At 43.2% G+C, this 12,246-nt stretch overlaps 1 long non-coding RNA gene across 1 annotated transcript in view; it reads right to left on the reverse strand.

Annotated features, from left to right (window-relative positions):
* Positions 1 to 11,427: 11,427 nt before the first annotated feature.
* Positions 11,428 to 12,246, reverse strand: part of LOC309371028 — a 116,024-nt gene continuing 115,205 nt past the window's right edge. The window contains exon 2 of the long non-coding RNA XR_014168794.1: positions 11,428 to 12,041. This is a non-coding gene — a long non-coding RNA (uncharacterized lncRNA). The remainder of the gene's footprint in view (positions 12,042 to 12,246) is intronic.

Consider the following 12,246-nt stretch of genomic DNA (forward strand, 5'->3'; position numbering starts at 1 on the left):
TATCTGTATTTCTAATGCTCTGTATTTCGGTGTTTTGAATGTTTTCTGTAAACTTCTTCAGACACAGCTCATTGTGGAAAAGTGGCATTTACGGTAAATAAACTCGATTAATCAACATTTAAATAAATTATTTTTAAAGTCTCTTATAAATATTACCTTTAAGCTGATGAAAAATTGCACAAGGAACCATGACTTTAGACAATAGCTTTTGAAATTATTAAGTACTGTTATAGACAGGATAAACCTAGAAATTAATAAATGCTAGGATTTTGGTTCCCCTTCATGGATCACTGCCTTGGCGTGGCGAAGGGGCTTGAATAACTCAGAGAAGCTATTGAAGGAATGGGTTTCTGTGCAGTCAGTTTAAAACTGACTCAACACCCTCCCTTTCTTCTTTCTCCAAATGAGCACTCTAAAATCCATAAAACTTGAGCTGTTGAGCAAATGCATAACAAGAACACAGCTGCATAAACAAGGCTCTCTCCTTTATCAGTCTGTGACGATAAGGATGGCCTTGTCCACTCTAAAGTGGAACAGGGATGACACTCTAGGTCTTATCTTACCACAACCCTGACACACAGACCTAAGACCAGGAACAGAGCCAGAGTGTGTTCTCGGAGATGACGACCTCCAAGATAAGAGTAGGAAGAGGAAGATCCTTTTATGGTCAGAAGTACAGGAAGGAATTCCCTTTTATGGTTAAGAATACCAAAGCAAGAACATATGTGAAGTCAACCTGCGTACATAGGCTGACGTGCTTGGATTCCTGGGGAAGGAGGGAGAGGGTGCCTGGAGGGTATATATACTGCATGAAACTTCTCATTTCTTTGGACTTGCTGTGGACTCACCACGCAAGTGCCTTCTGCTATCCGGAGAGCAGAATAAACTCTTTCTTTGAACCAACCTTGGTGTCATTTGACTTCCTCCTGTCCCAGAGCAACGCAGACCCAATCGGTGAAATCCAATAAGGCAACACTATGAGCTATGCCGAGCAGGGCCACCCAAGATGGACAGGTCATAGTGGAGAGTTTTGACCAAACGTGATCCACCTGGAGGAGGAACCGGCAAGCCACTCCAGTATCCCTGCCAAGAAAACTCCATGGACCAAGACAACAGGCACATAAAAGTTATGACGCTGGAAGATGAGCCCCTCAGGTCGGAAGGCGTCCAACATGCTACTGAGGAAGAGCAGAGGACAAGTACAAGTAGATTCAGAGCTGATGAAGCAGTTGGGCCAAAGCCAAAAGGACGCTCAGTTGCAGATATGCCTGGAAGCGAAAGTCCAATGCTGTAAAGAAAAATATTGCACAGGAACCTGGAATGCAAGAACCATGAACCTTGGTAAGCTGGATGTGGTCAAAAATGAGATGGCAAGAATAAATATTGACATCCTGGGCATCAGTGAACTAAAATGGACGGAAATGGGCGAATTCAGTTCGGATGACCATCATATCTACTACTGTGGGCAAAAATCCCGTAAAATAAATGGAGTGGCCCTCATAGTCAACAAAAAAGTGGCAAAAACTGTACTGGGATACAATCTAAAAAATGATAGAATGATCCCGATACGAATCCAAGGCAGACCTTTTAACATCACAGTAATCCAAGTTTATGCACCAACCACTGGTGCTGAAGAAACTGAAATTGACCAGTTCTATGAAGTCTTACAACACCTTATAGAAATGACACCAAAGAAGGATGTTCCTTTCATTATAGAGGATTGGAATGCTAAAGTAGGGAATCAAGAGATAAAAGGAACAACTGGCAAGTTTGGCCTTGGAGTTCAAAACAAAGCAGGGCAAAGGCTAATAGAGTTCTGTCAAGAGAACAAGCTGGTCATCACAAACACTCTTATCCAACAACACAAGAGAGGACTCTACATATGGACATCACCAGATGGGCAGCATCAAAATCAGATTGATTATATTCTCTGCAGCCAAAGATGGAGAAGCTCTATACAGTTAGCAAAAACAAGACCTGGAGCTGACTGTGGCTCAGATCATCAGTTTCTTATAGCAAAATTCAAACTTAAACTGAGAAAAGTAGGAAAAACCACTGGGCCAGTAAGATACAATCTAAATCAAATCCCTTATGAATACACAGTGGAAGTGAGGAACAGGTTTAACGATTTAGATTTGGTGGACAGAGTGCCTGAAGAATTATGGATGGAGGCTCACAACATTATACAGGAGGCAGCGACGAAAACCATCCCAATGAAAAGGAAATGCAAGAAAGCAAAGTGGCTGTCCAACGAGGCCTTACAAACAGCGGGGAGAGAAGGCACGCAAAATACGAGGGAGATAGTGAAAGATACAGGAAATTGAATGCAGATTTCCAAAAAATAGCAAGGAGAGATAAGAAGGCCTTCTTAAATGAGCAATGCAAAGAAATAGAGGAAAACAATAGAATGGGAAAAACCAGAAATCTGTTCAAGAAAATTGGAGATATGAAAGGAACATTTCGTACAAAGATTACCATAATAAAGGACAAAAGTGGTAAGGACCTAACAGAAGCAGAAGACATCAAGAAGAAGTGGCAAGAATACACAGAGTAATTATACCAGAAAGATATGGCTGCCTCGTACACCCCAGGTGGTGTGGTTGCTGACCTTGAGCCAGACATCCTGGAGGGTGAAGTCAAATGGCCCTTAGAAAGCACTGCTAATAACAAGGCCAGTGGAAGTGATGTTATTCCAGCTGAATTATTTAAATTTTTAAAAGATGATGCTGTTAAGGTGCTACACTCAATATGCCAGCAAGTTTGGAAAACTCAGCAGTGGCCAGAGGATTGGAGAAGATCAGTCTACATCCTAACCACAAAGAAAGGCAGTGCCAAAGAATGCTACAACTACCGCACAATTGCACTCATTTCACACGCTAGCAAGGTTATGCTTAAAAAAGCTACAAGGCAGGCTTAAGCAGTGTGTGGACTGAGAACTCCCAGAAGTGCAAGCTGGATTTCGAAGGGGCAGACCAAATTGCAAACATGCACTGGATTATGGAGAAAGCTAGAGAGTTCCAGAAAGACATCTACTTCTGCTTCATTGACTATACAAAAGGCTTTGACTGTGTCGACCACAGCAAACTATGGCAAGTTCTTAAAGAAATGGGAGTGCCTGATCACCTCATCTGTCTCCTGAGAAATCTCTATGTGGGACAAGAAGCTACAGTTAGAACTGGATATGGAACAACTGATTGGTTCAAAATTGGGAAAGGAGTACGACAAGGCTGTATATTGTCTCCCTGCTTATTTAACTTATATGCAGAATTCATCATGCGAAAGGGTGGGCTGGATGAATCCCTAGCCGGAATTAAGATTGCTGGAAGAAATATCAACAACCTCAGATATGCAGATGACACAACCTTGATAGCAGAAAGTGAGGAGGAATTAAAGAACCTTTTAATGAGGGTGAAAGAGGAGAGCGCAAAATATGGTCTGAAGCTCAACATCAAAAAAACGAAGATCATGGCCATTGGACCCATCACCTCCTGGCAAAAAGAAGGGGAAGAAATGGAGGCAGTGAGAGATTTTACTTTCTTGGGCTCCATGATCACTGCAGATGGTGACAGCAGTCACGAAATGAAAAGACTCCTGCTTCTTGGGAGAAAAGCAATGACAAACCTAGGCAGCATCTTAAAAAACAGAGACATCACCTTGCCAACAAAGGTCCATATAGTTAAAGCTATGGTTTTCTCAGTAGTGATGTATGGCAGTGAGAGCTGGACCATAAAGAAGGCTGATCGCCGAAGAACTGATGCTTTTGAATTATGGTGCTGGAGGAGACTCTTGAGAGTCCCATGGACTGCAAGAAGATCAAACCTATTCTTCATTCTGAAGGAAATCAGCCCTGAGTGCTCACTGGAAGGACAGATCGTGAAGCTGAGGCTCCAATACTCTGGCCACCTCATGAGAAGAGAAGACTCTCTAGAAAAGACCCTGATGTTGGGAAAGATGGAGGGCACAAGGAGAAGGGGACGACAGAGGACGAGATGGTTGGACAGTGTTCTCGAAGCTACCAGCATGAGTTTGACCAAGCTACGGGGAGAGAGCCGGATGTGACTAAAGGACTAAACAACAACAAAAGGATTTTGGCTATTTGTAGTAGGGAGAATGCCAACTGCAAAGGAATTTCTGGGCTGAATTATGCAAACTAGCCTGGCTGGCTGGGGGAAGAGAAGACCTCTTCTCATTACAAAAAGGTGTTGATGGGCCACAGAAAGATCCTTTGGCCTGGGGAGTCAGATGTCACAAAGGTTGCTGGGGTAACTGTGTGTTTGGGGGGGACAGGAAAGGGGAGTTTTCTGGACAAGAGGAGAAAGTAAGGCTGAGATCCATCTTGGGGGAGGGAGAGGTTGCCTGCAATGCTTTGGGCCACGCTGTAGGATCTGGACTCCCTCCATGCAGATTGAATGTGTAAATAGGTGAATAAACCATATTTCTTAAAGCACGACAGTGTCCGCCGTGTCTTCTATTCTCCAAAGGGACACAGAGAGAGAGGCAGGTACCGGGCTTTTGTAACAGTACTAATGGCAGGGACTGAGCAGAAGAGTACATTGCCATGAGATCAAGGGAAGTAGTAGCAATCTTGGTCAAACCACAACAGGTGTCCTGTGTCCAGTTCTGGGCACCACAATTTAAGAATGATATTGACAAGCCGGAAGGTGTGCAGAGGAGGTCAACCAAGATGATCAAGGGTCTGGAAACCAAGCCTTATGAGGAGCGCTTGAAGGGTTGAGGGAGCTGGGTTTGTTTAGCCTGGGAAAGAGGAGACTGAGAGGAGATATGATAGCCATCTTTAAATATCTTAAGGGCTGTCACATGGGAAATGGAACAAGCTTGTTTTCTCCTGCTCTAGAGGGTAAGACCTGAAGCAATGGATTTAAATTACAAGAAAGGAGATTCAGACGAAAGATCATTAGAATCATAGAATCATAGAGTTGGAAGAGACTACAAGGGCCATTGAGTCCAACCCCCTGCCAAGCAGGAAACACCATCAGAGCACTCCTGACATATGGTTGTCAAGCCTCTGCTTAAAGACCTCCAAAGAAGGAGACTCCACCACACTCCTTGGCAGCAAATTCCACTGTCAAACAGCTCTTACTGTCAGGAAGTTCTTCCTAATGTTTAGGTGGAATCTTATTTCTTGTAGTTTGGATCCATTGCTCCGTGTCCGCTTCTCTGGAACAGCAGAAAACAACCTTTCTCCCTCCTCTATGTGACATCCTTTTATATATTTGAACATGGCTATCATATCACCCCTTAACCTCCTCTTCTCCAGGCTAAACATGCCCAGCTCCCTTAGCCGTTCCTCATAAGGCATCGTTTTCAGGCCTTTGTCCATTTTGGTTGCCCTCCTCTGGACACGTTCCAGTTTGTCAGTGTCCTTCTTGAACTGTGGTGCCCAGAACTGGACACAGTACTCCAGGTGAGGTCTTTTTTTTTTAATAAATATTTATTGAAATTTTTAAATTAACAATATAGCAAACAAACAAAGTTATAACATAACATAACATAACATATTTTCTTTACTTCTTGTGACCTCCTCACGTCTCCCTCCCCTATTTTCCAGTTAAAAAGTTAGTCCAACAAATTATCTCCTTACTTCCATCCTTACTGGCTAGTTTTCAATATTATGTTTCAAGTTTTAAAAACCTTGGTTATATTCCATAACAAATTAAATTAAGCCAAATAGTTATCTTACATTTTACCTTGTCTTCTTACTTCACTTCATCTAATTTAATGGTGCCAAATTGTTTATAATCAAGCATCCTGTTTAACATTCATAAATCTTACAATATTTTTGCAAATGTTCCTTCACTTTCTTTACATTTCCAGCACTTATTATCAGACAGGTGGTATATTTTTGCAAGTTTGACTGGGGTCATATACCATCTGTATATCATTTTCATTATATTTTCTTTCAAAGCATTACATGCAGTGAAATTCAACCCAGTAGTCCACAACCTTTCCCAGTCCTCAAACATGATATTGTGCCCAATGTCCTGTGCCCACCTTATCATAGCCGATTTTACCGTTTCATCTTGTGTGTTCCACTTTAACAGCAAGTTGTACATTCTTGAAAGTACCTTAGTCTTAGGCTCTAACAATTCCGTTTCCAACTTCGATTTCTCCACCTGGAAGCCTAACTTTTTGTCAAGTTTGAAAACTTCCTTAATCTGAGCATAATGTAACCAATCTCGCACTTTATCTCTCATTTTCTCCATACTCTGCAATTTCCAATTGTCTCCATCTTTTTCCAATATTTCCCAATACTTTGGCCAATTAGCCTCCATATTGAGTCTTTTTCGGGCCTTAGCTTCCAATGGTGAAAGCCACCTTGGGGTTTTATTTTCCAATAAGTCTTTATATTTTGTCCAGACATTAAACACTGCTTTTCTGACAATATGGTTCTTGAAAACCTTGTTAATCTTAACCTTGTCATACCATAGATATGCATGCCAACCAAAGGCATTGTTAAAACCTTCCAAGTCCAATACATCAGTGTCTTCAAGAAGTAGCCAGTCTTTTAACCAGCAGAAAGCTGCTGATTCATAGTACAGCCTTAAGTCTGGCAGGGCAAAGCCCCCTCTTTCTTTCGTATCTGTTAATATCTTAAACTTAATTCTGGGCTTTTTGCCCTGCCAGACAAATTTAGAGATATCTCTCTGCCACTTCTGGAAGCACTCCGTCTTGTCCACAATCTGTAATGTTTGAAACAGAAACAACATTTTTGGCAATACATTCATCTTAATAGCAGCAATTCGGCCTAACAAGGAAAGTTTCAATTTTGTCCAACTGTCTAAATCTCTCTTAATTTCTGACCAACATTTCTCATAGTTGTCCTTGAATAGACTCAAGTTTTTTGCTGTTATGTTTACCCCTAGGTACTTTACCTTTTTGACCACGTTTAACTCTGTTTCTCTCTGAAACCGTTCTGACTCTACTTCTGTCAAGTTTTTCCCCAATACTTTGGTTTTCTGCTTGTTTAATTTAAATCCCGCCACCCGACCAAAGTCTTGAATTAATTGAAGTACTCTTTTCGTGCTAGATTCTGGCTCCTGCAGGGTCAAAACTAGGTCATCTGCAAAAGCTTTAAGTTTATATTGTTTCACTCCGACCTGAATTCCTTCCACCAACCGGTCTCCTCTAATCATATTCAAGAGCACCTCCAGAACTGAAATAAATAACAATGGTGAGGTGAGGTGAGGTCTGACCAGAGCAGAATACAGTGGCACTATTACTTCCCTTGATCTAGATGCTATACTCCTATTGATGCAGCCCAGAATTGCATTGGCTTTTTTAGCTGCCGCGTCACACTGTTGGCTCATGTCAAGTTTGTGGTCAACCAAGACTCCTAGATCCTTTTCACATGTACTGCTCTCAAGCCAGGTGTCACCATCTTGTATTTGTGCCTCTCATTTTTTTTGCCCAAGTGCAATACTTTACATTTCTCCCTGTTAAAATTCATCTTGTTTGTTTTGGCCCAGTTCTCTAATCTGTCAAGGTCGTTTTGAAGTGTGATCCTGTCCTCTGGGGTGTTAGCCACCCCTCCCAGTTTGGTGTCATCTGCAAATTTGATCAGGATGCCCTAGAGTCCATCATCCAAGTCGTTGATAAAGATGTTGAATAAGACCGGGCCCAAGACAGAACCCTGTGGCACCCCACTAGTCACTCTTCTCCAGGATGAAGAGGAACCATTGATGAGCACCCTTTGGGTTCGGTCAGTCAGCCAGTTACAAATCCACTGAGTGGTAGCATAGTCAAGACCGCATTTTACCAGCTTCTTTACAAGAAGATCATCCGGCACCTTGTCAAATGCCTTGCTGAAATCAAGGTAGGCTACATCCACTGCGTTCCCTTCATCTACCAGGCTTGTAATTCTGTCAAAAAACGAGATCAGGTTCGTCTGACATGACTTATTTTTCAGAAATCCATGCTGACTATTGGTGATCACAGCATTCCTTTCTAGGTGCTCACAGACTGTTTGCTTAATGATCTGCTCCAGAATCTTCCCTGGTATTGATGTCAGACTGACTGGGAGGTAATTATTTGGGTCCTCTCTTTCCCCCTTTTTGAAAATAGGGACAACATTTGCCCTCCTCCAGTCTGCCGGGACTTCGCCCATTCTCCAGGAATTCTCAAAGATGACTGCCAGTGGTTCTGAGATCACATCTGCCAGTTCTTTTAATACTCTTGGATAATAATAATAATAATAATAATAATAATAATAATAATAATAATAATAATTTTATTTATACCCCGCCCTCCCCAGCCAAGGCCGGGCTCAGAGCAGCTTACAAGCAATAATAAAAACAAGATGAATGATTACAACTTAAAAACAAAAATAAAATACAACATTAAAATAATGGAACACTAAAATATTAAAATGTAGCCTCATCGTAGGAGGAGAAGGAAAAGAAAGGAAAAAAAAGAGAGGGAGGGAATCAAATTGGCTCCAAGCCAAAGGCCAGGCGGAACAACTCTGTCTTACAGGCCCTGCGGAAAGAAATCAGATCCCGCAGGGCCCTGGTCTCATGAGGCAGAGCGTTCCACCAGGCCGGAGCCAGAGTTGAAAAGGCCCTGGCTCTGGTTGAAGCCAATCTAACTTCCTTAGGGCCTGGGACCACTAGGGTGTTGTTATTTATGGACCTTGAGGCTCTCCGTGGGGCATACCAGGAGAGGCGGTCCCGTAGGTACGAGGGTCCTAGGCCGTGAAGGGCTTGAAAGGTCAAAAGCAGCACCTTAAATCTGACCCTGTACTCCACCGGGAGCCAGTGCAGCTTGAAAAGCACTGGGTGAATATGCTCCCATGGCAGAGACCCCGTGAGGAGCCTCGCTGCAGCATTCTGCACCCGCTGGAGTTGTGGGACAGCTTCAAGGGCAGCCCCGCGTAGAGCGAATTACAGTAGTCAAGCCTGGAGATGACCGCTGCATGGATCACTGTGGCCAGGTCGGGGCGGGAAAGGTAAGGGACCAATGGATGCAGTTCATCTGGCCCTGGAGACTTGAATACATCTAGACTAGCCAAGTATTCTTGTACTATCTCCTTAGTTATTCTGGGCTGTGTTTCCTCTGATGAATCATTTGCTCCAAATTCTTCAGGTCGGGCATTGTTTTCTTTATCGGAGAAGACTGAGGCAAAGAAGGCATTGAGGAGTTCAGCCCTTTCTGTGTCCCCTGTTTGCATTTCACCATCTTCTCCTCTGAGTGACCCCACTGTTTCTTTGTTCTTCCTTTTACTACAAACATACCCATAAAAGCCTTTTTTGTTGCTTTTAACCTCTCTAGCAAGCCTGAGTTCATTCTGTGCTTTAGCTTTTCTGACTTTGTGTCTACACGTGCTGGCTATTTGTTTGAATTCCTCTTTGGTGGTTTCCCCCTTTTCCATTTTTTGTACACATCCTTTTTTAATGTTAGTTAATAGTTCTTTAGATAGCCACCCTGGCTTCTTTAGGCACCTTCCATGTTTCCATCTCATTGGTATTGCCTGAAGTTGTGCTTTTACTATCTCCCTCTTAACAAACTCCCAGCCATCATGAACTCCCTTTCCTTTTAGTATTACTGTCCATGGGATCTCACCCAGCACTTCCCTAAGTTTTATGAAGTCGGCTTTCTTAAAGTCAAGAAATTGAGTCCTAGTATGCTTGGCTGCTCCTTTCCGCTGTATAGTAAACTTCAGAAGAGCATGATCACTCGCGCCTAATGATCCTTCCACTTCTACCCCACTAACCAGGTCATCAACATTGGTTAGGACCAGATCTAAAATGGCTGTTCCTCTTGTTGCTTCTCCCACTTTCTGGACAATGAAGTTGTCTGCAAGGCCAGTGAGGAATCTGTTTGACCTTATGCTCTTGGCTGAGTTTGACATCCAACAAAAATCCGGGTAATTGAAGTCCCCCATTACTACTATCTCCCTTCCTTTTGCATGCTTGGCCATCTGTTCCAGGAAGGCATCATCTATGTCCTCCGTTTGGCTTGGGGATCTATAGTAAACTCCCACAATGAGGTCCCCTCCATTAAGAGCTATTTGACCATGGAACAGACTCCCTCAGAAGGTGGCAGAGGCAGACTCTCCTTCCTTGGAGGTTTAGAAGCAGATGTTAAATAGCCATCTGTCAAGGTTGCTTTAGCTGAGATTACTGCATTGCAGGGACTTGGACTAGATGACCCTCAGGATCCCTATGATTCTATTATTTTACATAAAAAGGTAAAGGAACCCTGACAGTTAAGTCCAGTCGCGAATGACTCTGGGGTTGCGGCGCTCATCTCGCTTTACTGGCCGAGGGAGCCGGCGTACAGCTTCCGGGTCATGTGGCCAGCATGACTATGCCGCTTCTGGTGAAGCCAGAGCAGCACACGGAAATGCTGTTTACCTTCCCGCCGGAGCGGTACCTATTTATCTACTTGCACTTTGATGTGCTTTCGAACTGCTAGGTTGGCAGGAGCTGGGCCCGAGCAGCAGGAGCGCACCCTGTCACGAGGATTCGAACCGCGACCTTCCAACCGGCAACCCCAAGGCTCAGTGGTTTAGACCACAGCGCCACCCACGTCCTAATTATTTTACATACATCACATTAAAAAGTATAAATTATCCATGTTTTCATTTCCCAGTGGCAGAAATGAAAACTGCACACAAAAAGGGGACAAAACATGGCTGGATTATGTTATATTCTACAGTATCTCACAGCAATATCTCAGAATCTCTCATATCCCAAGTCTGTGTGACTACAAATTGTGAACTGCCCCAAGACCTATGGATGAAGGGCAGGATACAAATTTAATAATAACAACTTTCCACCTCCCTGTGTAGCATAAATCACAGTGCTGAGTAGAGTATGTCTCCTGATTGGATATGATCTGTTTAGAGATTTTAATGGGCAAACTTATTCGAGAATGTTTTATCTTTTAATCAGGATTGAAAAATTGAAAGTTCTAATCAGGTTCGATGCAGAAGTATTGCAGAAGTATTTGAAACTTTCTTCTACCTGCAAAATCCAGACAGATTAGAATTTGGCAGGGTCACAGCAGTAAATAAAACAGGAATGAAACATATAACTTCTTCAGTGGATTAACTCCTCAGTTTTGAATTAATTTGTACCTTGTAACATGGCAGTGTGCACCCTGGCACAATAAAGGATTCAGCAGTAAAAACAGAATTATGTCTGAAGACAGACTATAATTTTAAGAGATTGCAATGTGGAATGCTAAAGCAATACCACCCAGTTTGTCTCACTATTGCTTCTGATCAATCTGGCAATGCAATTTCCAGAGTTCCACATAATTCCAGATGAGAGCAAGAAATACTTTCCTGCCTGCTTCAGCTCTTGTAATAAACGATTTCTCTGTTTCCACCATCGGATTCCCGTTAGCCATTGCTGGAGATGGCTGCTGACCACCCTGACACAAGCAAAGCCCTGTATGCAGAACAGCAATTTAAGCTATTTTTTATTTAAGCAGAAGTCAGTTGACCGATGACACCATACTGGACACTGTCTGGAATGGAAAACATGGACCTATGCTCCCCCTTTTTATATTCTCAGCTTTGCTTTTATTCTTTTATTCTGTGTAGAGTTATTTTTATGTATGCTAATGATTTAGTCACATATAAATGCCATATATATATGGTGGGGCAATAAATTGTTCCTTCTTGAGCCCACTGGGACGTGGCTAATCTTTCTGAGCTCTCAGTGTCAGCAGAGTGAATATATTTGTTTGCCATGTTAGGAGCCCAGGCACCATTCCCCTGGGGGCTGATGCAATAAACAGCTGTGCAAGCCTTTGGGAGGCAGACGCGTGAGAGTGCGAGGGCATCGGAGGAGGACGGAAAGAGGGACAGAGGCCAGTGTTGCACGCAGCACCCGACCAGTATTCAAGGCAGCCCAGGGTGCCACAGCACACTGACCTAGTAGCTTACTCCGTTGAAGGTGGGTTTAGGATTGCAGCCTGCATGTTAGCATATTTGCTGCCCTCTGGTGTTCACATAGAACATTAACTTTGCCCACTGTTCAGGGCCCCCCCTTCAAGAAATAGTACAGTGGTACCTCAGGTTACATACGCTTCAGGTTACATATGCTTCAGGTTACAGACTCCGCTAACCCAGAATTAGTGCTTCAGGTTAAGAACTTTGCTTCAGGATGAGAACAGAAATCGTGCTCCGGCGGCGCGGCGGCAGCACTGGGAGGCCCCATTAGCTAAAGTGGTGCTTCAGGTTAAGAACAGTTTCAGGTTAAGAACGGACCTCCAGAA

This window comes from Podarcis melisellensis (assembly GCF_964234715.1).
Source record: "Podarcis melisellensis genome assembly, chromosome: 5".
NCBI lineage: Eukaryota > Metazoa > Chordata > Lepidosauria > Squamata > Lacertidae > Podarcis > Podarcis melisellensis.